Source organism: Lathyrus oleraceus, chromosome 3 (genome assembly GCF_024323335.1).
Source record: "Lathyrus oleraceus cultivar Zhongwan6 chromosome 3, CAAS_Psat_ZW6_1.0, whole genome shotgun sequence".
NCBI lineage: Eukaryota > Viridiplantae > Streptophyta > Magnoliopsida > Fabales > Fabaceae > Lathyrus > Lathyrus oleraceus.
Window position 1 is genome coordinate 420,219,416 of NC_066581.1, and position 13,187 is coordinate 420,232,602.

The 13,187-nt window shown below is 38.7% G+C and overlaps 1 non-coding gene across 1 annotated transcript; it reads left to right on the plus strand.

Annotated features, from left to right (window-relative positions):
* The first annotated feature begins 1,288 nt into the window (after window positions 1-1,288).
* Window positions 1,289-1,394, plus strand: LOC127134222 (small nucleolar RNA R71). The gene has a single exon (XR_007807976.1). It is a non-coding gene; the product is annotated as a small nucleolar RNA R71 (small nucleolar RNA).
* Window positions 1,395-13,187: the final 11,793 nt, after the last annotated feature.

Consider the following 13,187-nt stretch of genomic DNA (forward strand, 5'->3'; position numbering starts at 1 on the left):
CAAGCTTTTTCGATGACATGACTTCCCAAAAGAAAAGGAATGGAGAAATTTCGAGGATCTTTATCTTTTTTGGCTAACTTATTCTCGGAAATAGCATTGCATTCCAAGGGCTTCAGATCGTCAAGTCTACGTTTGTTGGTAAGGATGTCTTTGAGAAACTTTGCATAAGAAGGTATTTGGTTGATGGCTTCTATGAAAGGGTTTTCTAAGTGAAGTTTTTCTATAACCTTAATGAATTTCTGATACTGGTTATTGATCTGGCTCTGTTTGAGTCTTTGCGGATATGGCATCGATGGTTTGTATGGCGGGGGTGGTACATAAGTTTTGTCTTTAGGTTCTTCTCCTTTTTCTTCACCTTCCTGTTTTTTAGATTCCTCTGGTTCCTCACTTCGTCCGTGGGTTCGGTATATTCCTTAGAAGTTTTGGGTTCACTCATTCTTGGGTTAAATGGCTCATCATAAGCGGTCCCACTTCGTAGGGTAATGGCATTGGCTTTTCCTCTTAGATTCTGTTAAGGTTGTCTAGGGAATTGTCCTCCAGGTGTAGTCTAGGGGGCTTGGTTTAAGGCTACCTGAGAGATCTGGGTTTCAGGCATCTTATTATGAGTAATTATTTGGTCAACTTGGTTCCTAACTGGGTAATCAGTTCGTTAACCTGAATGTTCTAGTTCATGAACTCTTTGTTTTGTTGGGTTTGAGCAGTGATAAAATTTTCCATAATTTTATCAAGGCTCGGCTTTGGTGGCACAGGTTGCATAGGTTGATTTGGTCTTGGGGCTTAGTAACCTGGTTGTCTCAGAGGTGCAGTATTTTGGATAGGGTTATTGTTCTTATAGGAGAAGTTCGGGTGTTTCCTCCATCAAGGGGTATAGGTATTTGAATACGGGTTCCCTTGGGCGTAGTTCACTTGCTCATAGTTGGTTTTGTTTATGAGACTGCATTCTGCAGATTTGTGTCCTTTGGTTCCACATATCTCACAATCCGACGAAACTGCAGCTGCAGTATTCAGGTTTATACACATATGCTCAACCTTGAGGGCTAACACGTCCATTTTAGCTTGCATCATGTCTATAGAGCTTAACTCATGTACTCCTCCTTGGGCTTCCTTCTTCTCAACTGTCGCTCGTTCAACTCCCCATGATTGATGGTTTTGAGCCATATCTTCGATAAGGGCACTAGCTTTAGGATAAGGTTTGTTTATCAGTGCGTCACCTGCGGCAGCGTCGATGGTTATCTTAGTGTTATAGTGAAGTCCATTATAGAAGGTCTGAATGATTAACCAATTTTCTTAACCATGATGTGGGCATGCTCTTAACAGCTCTTTATATCTCTCCCAAGCTTCGAACAACGATTCTCCTTGGTTCTAGGTAAATCTGGTTATTTGGTTTCGAAAAACGGCGGTCTTACTTGGGGGAAAGTATCTAGCAAGGAATACTTTTCTAAGGTTTTCCCAAGTTGTTATGGAATTGGGTGGAAGGGAATCTAACCATGATATGGCTTTATCTCTGAGGGAGAAAGGGAATAATCTTGAACGGATTGCCTCAGGAAAAGCTCCATTGGTTTTAAAAGTGTCTGCTAACTGGAGAAAGATTTTTAAACGTTGGTTTGGGTTCTCAGTAGGAAAACCTGCGAAATGTCTCTATTGCACTAGTTGCAACAGGGAGGGTTTAAGTTCGAAATTATTTGCTGGGATGGTTGGGTTTACTATACTAGAACTAGGTTCTTCATTGGATGGTTAGTTCAAATCCTTAAGAGGTCTTTGACTTTGATCTTCGGCCATAGCTCTTCTAATTCTATGGAAAAATAAACGTGCGCGAGTGTGACGTTCAGGTTCCGCCAGAGGATCTACTAAGCTTCCGGTACTACGAGTAATTCGTATTGACCGGCAGGTAACAACCTAAGTCTAAACGATATAACAACAGGGTATGAATTTTGACGAAATTGGTCCCCGGAAACGGCGCGAAAAACTTGATGCGTGTTTTTCGCAAGTATACGAACGCGTCAGAGTAATATAAAAGATTGTCGAATCAACAGAGACCAAATTTCAATCTATCGTTATCTATTGTTACGGTGTTTATCTAAGGTAATCGAAACAGTCTTTTCAAGAGTGCACAATGAAAAATAAAGTATTAAATTCAATTCAATTAATAAAGACATGGTCGAATGTAATTCACATAATCAATTAATAATCCAAGTACTTGCTAATAGAATTACTTATGGGCAGTGTTTCCTACCTTGAAAAGAACCAATTTAACGGGAACTGTCGCTTTCGCGTATTCAGAACAAAGTTGTACTCCCTAATCAAACTCTCTTATTGTCACTTATAAAAAGGCGCGCATTGCATTAGAGTGGTAAACCTATTTTTAAGAAATATAGTTTCTTGGCTAAGTTGAAAATTATTTTGACCTGGATTTCTTAACCAAAAGAGCTTCTCACGAACCAGACTCTAAACTTATAAACGCGTCCAAAAATAGTTTTAAAATCACTTTTCTTTTTACGTTAAAAACTCCTAATGAACTAAACAAAGCGCTTTCGCTGTATTTCAAATAGTTAAAAACAACTAAGTTTAAACAGACGTCGGACGACTTTCGATCTTACCCAACGGAAATTAAGTGCGGGAAAACTTAAGTTGAAAGTCAAAATAGCCCTTAAGTGTTCCTACGGACAATTGTACGAATTATCGGTTCAATTACGATCCTTACATTCTAGCCTTTATAGGTTTAGCCAGACATGGTAAAGTAAAAATGCATTTTAATTTTTATCATAAAAAAGGTAATAAGTGTGAGTGTAGGAAAGTAAATAAAAGTAGTGCGGGTGCAGGAAAGTAAATAAAAGTAGTGATGTGTGAGAAATAAACAAAGTAAAGTGCGAGTGCGGGAAAGTAAACAAAGTAAAGGCAGTGCAGGAAAGTAAACAAAATAAAGGCAGTGCGGGAAAGTAAACAAAAATAGAGGCAGTGCGGGAAAGTAAACAAAAATAAAGGCAGTGCGGGAAAGTAAACAAAAATAAAGGCAGTGCGGGAAAATATAGTAGACAAAGGTAAAGCAATAAAACCTGCTCCAATCAGAGGGTCAAATAAAGTGAGTAACAGAAATGAAAATGGCGGAAGGATTAAACTTCCTTCCAAAGTGCTCCAAACTCGACTACAGACTCGATTACATTGTGTGGCAACACTCCGATGTGAAGCGATTACCATTTTTACACTATACTGATATATGCCTAGTTGTAACTAAGTTTGGATGATCAAACAAATGAAATCAAGGTTCTATTTATAGGCAAGGATAAAAATGGAAATTACAAGGATGCCCCTAAGTTTGAAAATGGGAGGGAACCATTTTGTTCTTGTGGCGCCCGCCACAACATCATGGCGCCCGCCACAGGAGGAAATTGTGGCGCCCAAGTGGAGATAGTGGGAGATGTGGAAGTTGAGGAGAGGTTGAAATTGGCACACGTCATGGCTGGACCCATGGCGCCCGCCACAGTGGGAGCCACAAGTGTAAAATGCTGATTTTTTGGCTTTTTAGCCTATTTTCGCTCCTTTTCTCAATCGGGGCTCCGATTAGACTGAAAACCTAAAAACAAAGAAAATAACAAAATAACAATAAAACAACTAAAATGCATGCGAAATCAAAGTCGAAAATACGGTGAATTTCAGTGTCATCATTAGGCATAGGAGAAGGAATTTTGAAAACATATAAAAGCAATTACTTAGATCGGTGCAAAATAACAGAAATATCAACAGCAGTCCAATTATTGCATGTCTTTCCATGCTTCACAAAATTGGTGCAGTCTCCCTCTTCATCATCCTCTAGCACAACAACTAGGTGTTGTTGATTGCCATGAATGAACCCTCCGCTACGGAAAATTAAGTTGCATATCCACATACCTTGAAGTTGATGAACCTTGCTGAAAGCCCAGACCGGTTCTACCTTTGTTGTCGGAGACCTCTACCATGCGCCCCCACTGATCAACATTGCCTTCTTCAACAATCTTCTTTGCATCTTTCAATGAGGAAATGGGGCCCCAACTCTCTTTTCAACAACAATAGATAAGGCTTGGAACGGAGTTCCAACCTCATCCTCAACTTCAACATAAGAGAAAGATAACAGATGACTAACCAACAACGCCTTCTCCACACCAACAATGACAAGCTTCCCATTCTTTACAAATTTGAGCTTCTGATGCAATATGGAGGTAACAACCCCTGCCTCACGGATCCATGGCCTTCCCAACAGACAACTGTAGGCCGGGTGGATATCCATTACTTGAAAAGTAATATGAAAGTCAGGCGGACCTATCTTTACTGGAAGGTCCACTTCACCAATAACTGTTTTGCGTGATCCGTCAAAAGCTTTAATGATTATGCCACTATACCTCATGGGTGCTCCTTGATATGATAAATTTGATAGAGTTTACTTCGGTAACATATTCAATAACGACCCGGTGTCAATACGCACATTTGACAAAGCATCATCTTTGCAATTCATAGAGATATGCAAAGCCAGATTATGATTCCTACCCTCCTCAGGGAGTTCCTCATCACAAAAACTGAGATTGTTGTAGGAAGTGATGTTAGCCACAATATGATCGAATTGATCCATCGTAACATCATGCTCCACAAACGCTTACTCAAGAACTCTTTGCACTGCTTCTATGTGCGCTTCTGAATTCATAAGCAGAGACAGTACTGAAATATTTGAGGGGGTTTGGAGCAACTGCTCCACCATATTAAACTCACTCTTCTTTATCAGACGAAGTACCTCATCATCATCATTAGCCTTCAAATTACTGGATTCACCAGACTTATCCTTTGAAGCACTAAGCGGATCTACAACAGGCACTTCCTCTTCCTTACTGACAACTAAATCTTCTTTGTCTTTTCGGAACACCGACCCAAACACACGACCACTGCGGGTCACCTTGGTAACATCAGCAATGCTCACTACAAAACTGGTTGTAGGAAACGAGACCTCTTGACCATCCTTGATCATTGTTGCATTGTAATGATACGGAATATCTTTATCAGATGAATACGGGACTAGACCCACAAACCGTATAACCAACGGTGATACTGATCTGTTGCTGACCCTGTTACTGTTACTGTTGTCATATTGAACTACCAATCTCTCTGGTTGCTTAAAAATGGGCACTATGACATTGACATCGTCATCTATATGACGGGATTGAACAATTTGGATCATGCCTTCATCCATCAGCCGCTGGATGTCCTTTTTCATAACCATACATCCTCGGGGATTAACACTGCAAATAGCACAACATCATGGTAATGCTCACAATCACTCACCATACAAATGTCCTTATGCATCTGTACCAAGGACCTTCGGATGATACGAACATCAAACACATTAAACTCTCTAGGACAATCGTCCACCATATTGATTGAAGGATTCCCATGAGCGGGTAGTGGATTTGCTGTCACGTTTGGCGCACGGTCCTCAAAGGACACCATTCCACTATCCTCATACTTGAGCGGATAGTAGTTTTCTATGTCATGTCCGGGTGCTCCTTGGTGAAAAGCACAACGGAGTTCAGGTTTGTACCACCATGGAAGTGGTTCTGGAATTTGTGGAGGGTTTCTCGATTGGAGTAGGTTCTTAATAACCAAAGACGGATACATCTCTATATAAGTCATATGATTCGGGTCGAAAGAGACCTTCTTCCTCTCAAAGTTTTGTGGCTGATGATTGTTGCTATTGTTATTGTTGTAGGTGTTCGTTCGTTGTTGCAGTTGTTGCTGTTGACGTTGTTGTTGTTGCTGAATTGGTGTTGTTTGATTATTCGAAAATATAGGAATGATTGAAGATACTTGATGATGGTGTTGACTGGGTGGTTGATTCCTTCTGATCTGAGGCCTCCTCTGCCTCCCACTGGTCATTTCATTAGCTTCACTATCATTCTTCTTCCCAAAGCTACTACCATATCTCTTACTTGATGATACCTCCTCCTTTGACACTTCACGGACACCTTCCTCAAGCCTCATCCCCATGTTTACCATTTCGGTAAAGTCATTGGGGGGACTAGCAATCATGCGTTCATAATAAAATGAACTCAGGGTCTTCAAAAAGATTTTTGTCATTTCCTTCTCCTCTAAAGGAGAAGTGATCTGGGCAGCTAATTCTCTCCACCTCTACGCATACTCTTTGAATGTCTCTTTATCCTTCTGAGACATAGACCTCAATTGGTCTATATCAGGAGCCATATCCAAGTTGTACTTATACTCTTTAACAAAAGCTTCTCCCAAGTTTTTGAAAGTGTGAATGCTTGCACTGTCCAACCCCATATACCAACGGAGCGCAACACTGGAAAACTGTCTTGGAAATAGTGAATCAACAGTTGATCATTGTCAGTTTGGGTAGATATCTTGCGGGCATACGTCACTAGATGACTGAGCGGACATGTGTTCCCTTTATACTTTTCAAAGTCAGGAACTTTGAATTTCAACGGAATCTTCACATTCGGCACCAAACATAACTCATCAGTACTTCTCCCAAACAAGTCCTTACCTCTCAACGTCTTCAATTCCTTGCGCATCTCAAGAAACTGATCCTTCATCTCGTCCATTTTCTCATAAACATGAGGACCCTCAGACGGCTTTGGATGATAAGTGGTGTCCTCTACACGAGGTAAGGTGTGCACAATGGGAGGTGGCACAGACATGACCGGGCTAGATGTCGGCATGGAAGCAAAAGTAGGCGCAAAGCCTTCAGGCGTGAAGTTAGATGGCATTCCCCACAGGAATCTTGCAGGCATGAAAGGCGCAAAATGAGCGGTAGCAACAGGTCTGGTAGAAGTAGCCACTTCTAAAATGATAGTCCTCTGAGGAGGATGGGTTGCGGGCGTTGGAAGAACACATGCTCTGGGCAGCTAACACTGACTCCATCATGGAAGTCAGTCGAGGGATCTTGTCCTTCAACTCTCTGTTCTCTTGCTCAAGATGTTCCATTATTCTCATATGATTGGCGTGAGTGTGGTACCGATGAGTCAGCTTGGCTGAAGCACAGAAGAAACACCAATGAGACATCTGGCGAAAGAGAAACTTACTATATCATTTACAAATATATATATATATATACTTAACAACAATTGTAACAATTTGATATGACCATAAAAATCTCTTTTCATTTATATATTTGGAAGGATTACACAGAGTATAATTTCAGAAACCAAATGAAAAATACAAGAGAAAAGGAGACTAGTCATCCTAAGGATCCCTAACAATGTCAGAAGATCTGGCTGTAGGCGCGTACTTCCTTTGAATGCGTCGAATCTCGGTCTCAAAAGAAGTCTTCATCTGAGTCTTCTCGAGGACAAGCTCATCAACAATCTTCTTCCAAGCAAAGGAAGGTTGAGGCATGCTAGAAGATGAAACCTCTGGCTCTCTCTGTCTCTTCGTCATTCGGTCTTCAAGTAGCTCAAGAAGTGCATCCTTGTCCTTAGACTCCAACTACAACTCCACATGCTTCTTCCTCAAAGCACGAAAACGCTCTTCCCATATATCTTTCTCTTGCTTCATCTTGGAGAGTGCATCTTCCAACTCCTCTATATCTTGGTTAGGGAGAGTTAATGGCTCAACCATAGACATAGGTCTTTGACAAGGATAAGACTTCTTCAGCTCCAAAGCTCTCTTCTTCACCAAAAGAGTGTAAGCTTCCAAAGCTACACAGTTGCTCAGACCAAGCTCGGATCTTCCCTTCCTATGCACATTATGCTAAGCATTCACAATCTTCTGCTTCAAATGTTAGGGATCTTTATCCTCATGATAGAAAAAACCTTCTAATAACATGTTATTTAGTTTGTCTCTCAAGGGGAACCCAAGTTGACGACGAGCCAAAGCAGGGTTGTAGTTAATTCCTCCTTGTGTACCAATGAGAGGCACATTAGAGAATTCACCACAATAATCAATAATCTCCAAACTGCTCAAAGAAGGATCATACCAAACTATATCATCATTAGTGAGATACATAAGTCTCTGAGACCATCATAGAGATTGTTTGTTCTCCACAAAAGCAGGTGTCTGAGGCAAGTGCGAAATAAGCCACTTGTACAGAAGAGGAATGCAACAAACAATAGTTCCACCACCTTTAGAATTCCCTAGATGCAAAGAGAAATACATATCACCCAACAAAGTAGGCACAAGATTCCCAATCAAGAAGAGTCTAATGGCGTTAGCATCAACAAAACCGTCAATGTTAGGGAACAATGCTAATCCATAAATGAGCAACACAAAGATAGCTTCAAAAGCGTCTACACTACCGATTTGAGAAAAAGCAATAGCTTCCTTGATGAGGAAATCAGATGGAAACCCAAATAAACCTCCTTTCTTCACCCAATGAGCCTCTATCTCAGACTTCTTTATGTGAAGAGCTTCAACAATAAGATGAGATCTGGGAATCTCTTCCAACCCACTAAATGACACTCTACTAGAAACGGGTAACCCCAAGAGATGGGCATACTCCTCCAATGTAGGAACAAGCTGATAATTAGGAAAAGTGAAGCAATGGTAGAGAGGATCATAGAACTGCACTAACACACTCCCTAGTCCTTCAACCACATCAGCAGACAAGATAAACAATAACTTCCCATGACGTTGTTTGAAGTCCAAGGGATCTAATACAAACAATGCTAGCTTCCTTAACTCTTTCAAGTCCGGACATCTGAAAATGTACTTCTTAGTGTTCCTTCGTCCATAATCCATGGTCTGAAAATATTTGCAAATAATACCTCAGTTCCTTGAAATTTTCATGTGATGAATGTTATGATGTGCATGAATGCATGAGTGCAACAATCACAAATAAGGGATCATACACAAGGCAAACAATCCAAGGTCAAGGGATGAATCAAGTCATTGTTAAGATCAATCATCCATTTTAGTGGATTATGGTTTTCACCTTATCAACACCCAAGTTCCATTGATATTGACAATACTTGATTGGATCAACCAAGAATCAAGGGTTTGTTGTATGTCACGAGCATGAAGTTTGGGTAAGAACCATCCCAAAGGAGTGAACTAAGGATAAAAACCTGTAGATCATGTTCTGAAAAGTTCCCAAAGTCTTAATTTCATCTATCGGATATTACAAGTTAAGATGACTGACTCATCGACCCATAATATTCTCAAGAGAAACTCGTCCGAGTGTAGTATCGCGTAACAACTGTTATCAAGTCTACACCTGAACAGTCTCCACACTACATCCTAAATAGGCCAAGAGGGGGTAAATGTTCTACGGTCCTCAGCTTCTTGGACCCAAATTATAGATAGTAATGCCTAACCACAAATCATTGTGTGACATTTCCAAATCCAAAAGAGACTCCATTGAGCAGATGGATCTCAATCCAACTTGTAAAGGACTACTCCGCACAAGTCGAACATGACCATACCATCCTCCTATCTTAATTGCACTCAAGTTCGGGTTAGAACTTATCTCACCACTAAGAGATCACCAAGCACAACAAGTAGATTATATCACATAAACAAATATACATACATCACATATATACAATTATATACACACAAAAAAGTAGGCTAAACCCAATGGAGACCACTCCCCGGCAGAATCACCATATAATTTCTGCAGCGGTAAATTCATGATCATCAAGCTATGGATAAGCAAGACCTCAAATAACAAGGGTCGCCACCGCGCTTTTATTGTTTCCAAGGGAAAAGGGAAAAAGTACGAACAAAACCCAAAAGTAAGAAGTTTTCAAATCAAAACTAATAAAATGTCAGAGATTATAGGTAAGGGGGTCGGTTACACAGAGGGAAGGTGTTAGCACCCAAAGTGTCCTAGGTACTCCTAGGGAGCCCCTTTTTGTGTGCATATGTATTTTGTACAAAGTGATGTTTACAAACAAATAGAATGGGGGGATGAGAAAAGAATTCATTAATTATATTTTTGTGTTTGACAAGACCTTCAGATTTGTGCCTACGTACCAACATAAAAATGAGGGATCAAAGGCCTAAAAATTAAGTTTAAAGTAGGTGCATTTCTTTTAACAAAAATTAAGTTTAAAAGGCACAAAGGCCTAAAAATGGTTTGAATGAGTTAGTTCTTTTTTGGCTTTTGAAAGTTTAGGTCAAGTATATTTAAGTCTATTTACAAGTTTGATTAAGAAAAGAAGTTTTTAGTTTGCAAAGTGGTCAAAATTTAGAAAATAACAAGTTCTAGTTTGCAAAGTGGTCAAAAATTTAGAAAATAACAAGTTCAAACAAAGAAGTTTTTAAAAGAAGGAAGAGATTTTGAAATTAAAGAAATGGGGAGGAGATGAAGAGACTAATTCTATGCATAAAATTAAAAGTTAAGAGTTGAAAAGATCTAACCGATGGGTAGCAATCCAATAGGCAAGAAGGCCATATAGAAATCCCAAATTCCCTTGGATATTAGAATCAACCAAGAAACGATGCATACAATATTAACTTGAAGAGAAAAGAATCAAATAGAGATAGCCCCATTCAAGGCTTAGCCACTCAATGATGTCTTTTCAAATTTGCCCATGTAGCAGATGAATTCCACAAGCCACATGTTCAAAATAACAGCTTCACAATGGTCATGTTGCAAATGAACTCAAAGGGATCTTGAATTATGTATTAGATTAAGTTTCAAATTGCAAGCACTGGGTTTCACAACAGTTGGCATTGGCCAAGTCTTTTAGCATAGGAATGTTGCCTAAATTCTAAGTCCAATTGTTCAAGATCAAACCAACAATCCACACAATAGTCTTTTAGGGTTTTTTGTTTCTTATTATATACATTAATGGTCAAAGACCATACAAACAAACAAAATATACACAAACAAGATATATCACACAATATGGTCTAAATTGACAAATTGAAAATGACACTAACATAAAAAATTAGAATGGTAGGAATAATGGCAAATGAATAGAAATTTAAAGATTAAAGTGCATTAAAATAAAGGACTTGAAATTAAATGTTAGTTGTTAATAAGTTAGAAGTTAGTATTGTTTTGTTTTTGCTTTAAGTCATTCTTTGGAGAACACTCAACCAACTTATCACAAGCATGGATCCTTGAACCAAGACATCTTCCAAAGGAAGGAAAAAAGGCCAAGTTTCCACACAATACCATGAAAGAGGGGACACTTACAATCTCACTAATTAGAATTCTATGCCTTTTTGTATCAAAAATTTAGCGTTATGTTAAGCAATCATAATTGGACTTATATAGAACTCACAACTATTTGAGGTCGGGCAATAGAATTTTGGTGTTAATGCATGTTAGAGACATAGTATAATGGACTATGCTCATGAAACATATCACACACAAAAAGAATATGCAAAAGAGGTGGCCTAATCTCATCCATACTTATGTTGATTTTGCAATCAACTAGCCTTAGTATTTAGAGACATCATAGCCAAATGAAATGGATGCATAAAAAGGGGAATTATATGAAGAGGGAGGGGAATGGATCATAACTCAAATTGATCAAAGTAGGACTTTTACCAAATTAATATCATTCATTCATTTTGGGAGATGAAATGTACATTCCATCAATCCCCTAAAATCAATGATATTAACCTAGAAAAGTCAAATAAACCTTGACCAAAGCCCAACAATACAAGTCAAACTTACACAAACCATCACAAGAGGTCAACACAATTATTTGGAATTTATTCAATTTAAAATTACTAAAATAATGCATTTAAATGAAATATGGTTTGTCAAATTCCTAAAACTTATCAAAATACCAAAGAAATGACCATGAGATTTATCATAGGTTAAACAAGGTCAAAGGACCTTGGAGAAAAAATTTCAGAATTTTTAAAGACTTAAAAGTATTTTTAAACAATTAAAAATAAAGATAAAATCAATAAAATCATGAAAAATATTAATAACGAACCAAAAAATAATTTTAATTCAGAATATGAAAGAGGAATTTATTTAAATTTTTTTGGTGAAGCTCTCATATTTTTTGGATCAATATTAAAATTAATATGAATTAATGAAAATCAAATGAATTAAAACAAAAATCAAAAAATCAGAAAAACGTGAGCCACTTGATCTCCCTCATTAATTGAGGTGGCAGATCAAGTGGACGCAAACGCGCGTTCCATGATGCGCTGCAGTCAATGCGGCATAGGCTTCGTATTCAGAAGCAACGCATGAGATTAAAACATTTTAAAAGAGATCAATGGCTCAGAACCTGTCCAACACACCACCGGCGCTGGACCTCCTGTCACCTTCTCAGGCGAGGTCCACCGGACTGGTTCAGTCATCACCATCAAGAAAATGAAGAAGGAGGACATGATCTGAAAGAAAAAATGGCGCAGAGCATGAACCTGAACTCAATTTCAACTAACTCCAAATAAATAAAAAGATATGAGGAGGTAAATTTTGAGGTATGACAACTGAGTTGCTTCGATTTGACCTCAAAGCAACTTAATCTTCTTGCTTACATTAGTAGGACTTCAGACAACCAAAGATCCAAGAAAATTGATGAGAATTGAGAGAGAATCGAAGAGAAGAAGTTTTCTGAAATTTACCTTCAATATTATGCAGAACTTGATGTTGCTTGCTTCAAACTTGATCTGATCACGCTTGGTAATGGTACAAAGCTTTGGATCCTGGAGTTCTTGAATCTCCAAACAGTAAGATTCAAACTCAAATTTCAAGTTTAAAATTATCAGGTTTTCCTTTGAAATCTGAGGGTTTCAATTGGGGGGAAAAGTTGGCGCGCAAGGTCTGTTTTAATTGAGCTCCAAGGATCTGTATTTATAGCAATTGGGATTGATATTTTCACACTTGAAAAATTGCTAAATTTGGACATTTCATGCACAAGCTTGCATGGGCGTGTACAGGACCATATAGCAATCCAATTTGATCCACTTGCATCTGCTCTGAAGTTCAAATGAGGCTTGGATGTCAAGGCAATGTGAAATGTGATTTTTGGCAATTCATTTCTTCCAATCATGCAGCTCTTTTAAAGCCATGTGCTGACCGAGAAAATCTCATCCAAAATGCATGAACTTGGGTTCTTTGGAAATCTTAGATCAAGGGGAACAACTTTTATGTTGAACAATTTTCCATTTGGAGCTTGGATAGTGGTGAATTTTGAGGTGGAAGTTTGGAAATTTCAACATGTTTAAAATGTTTCTAAGTGTCAAGTCATATATCTCAAAATTCCACCTTGCTTAAGTTTTTATGTGAGCTT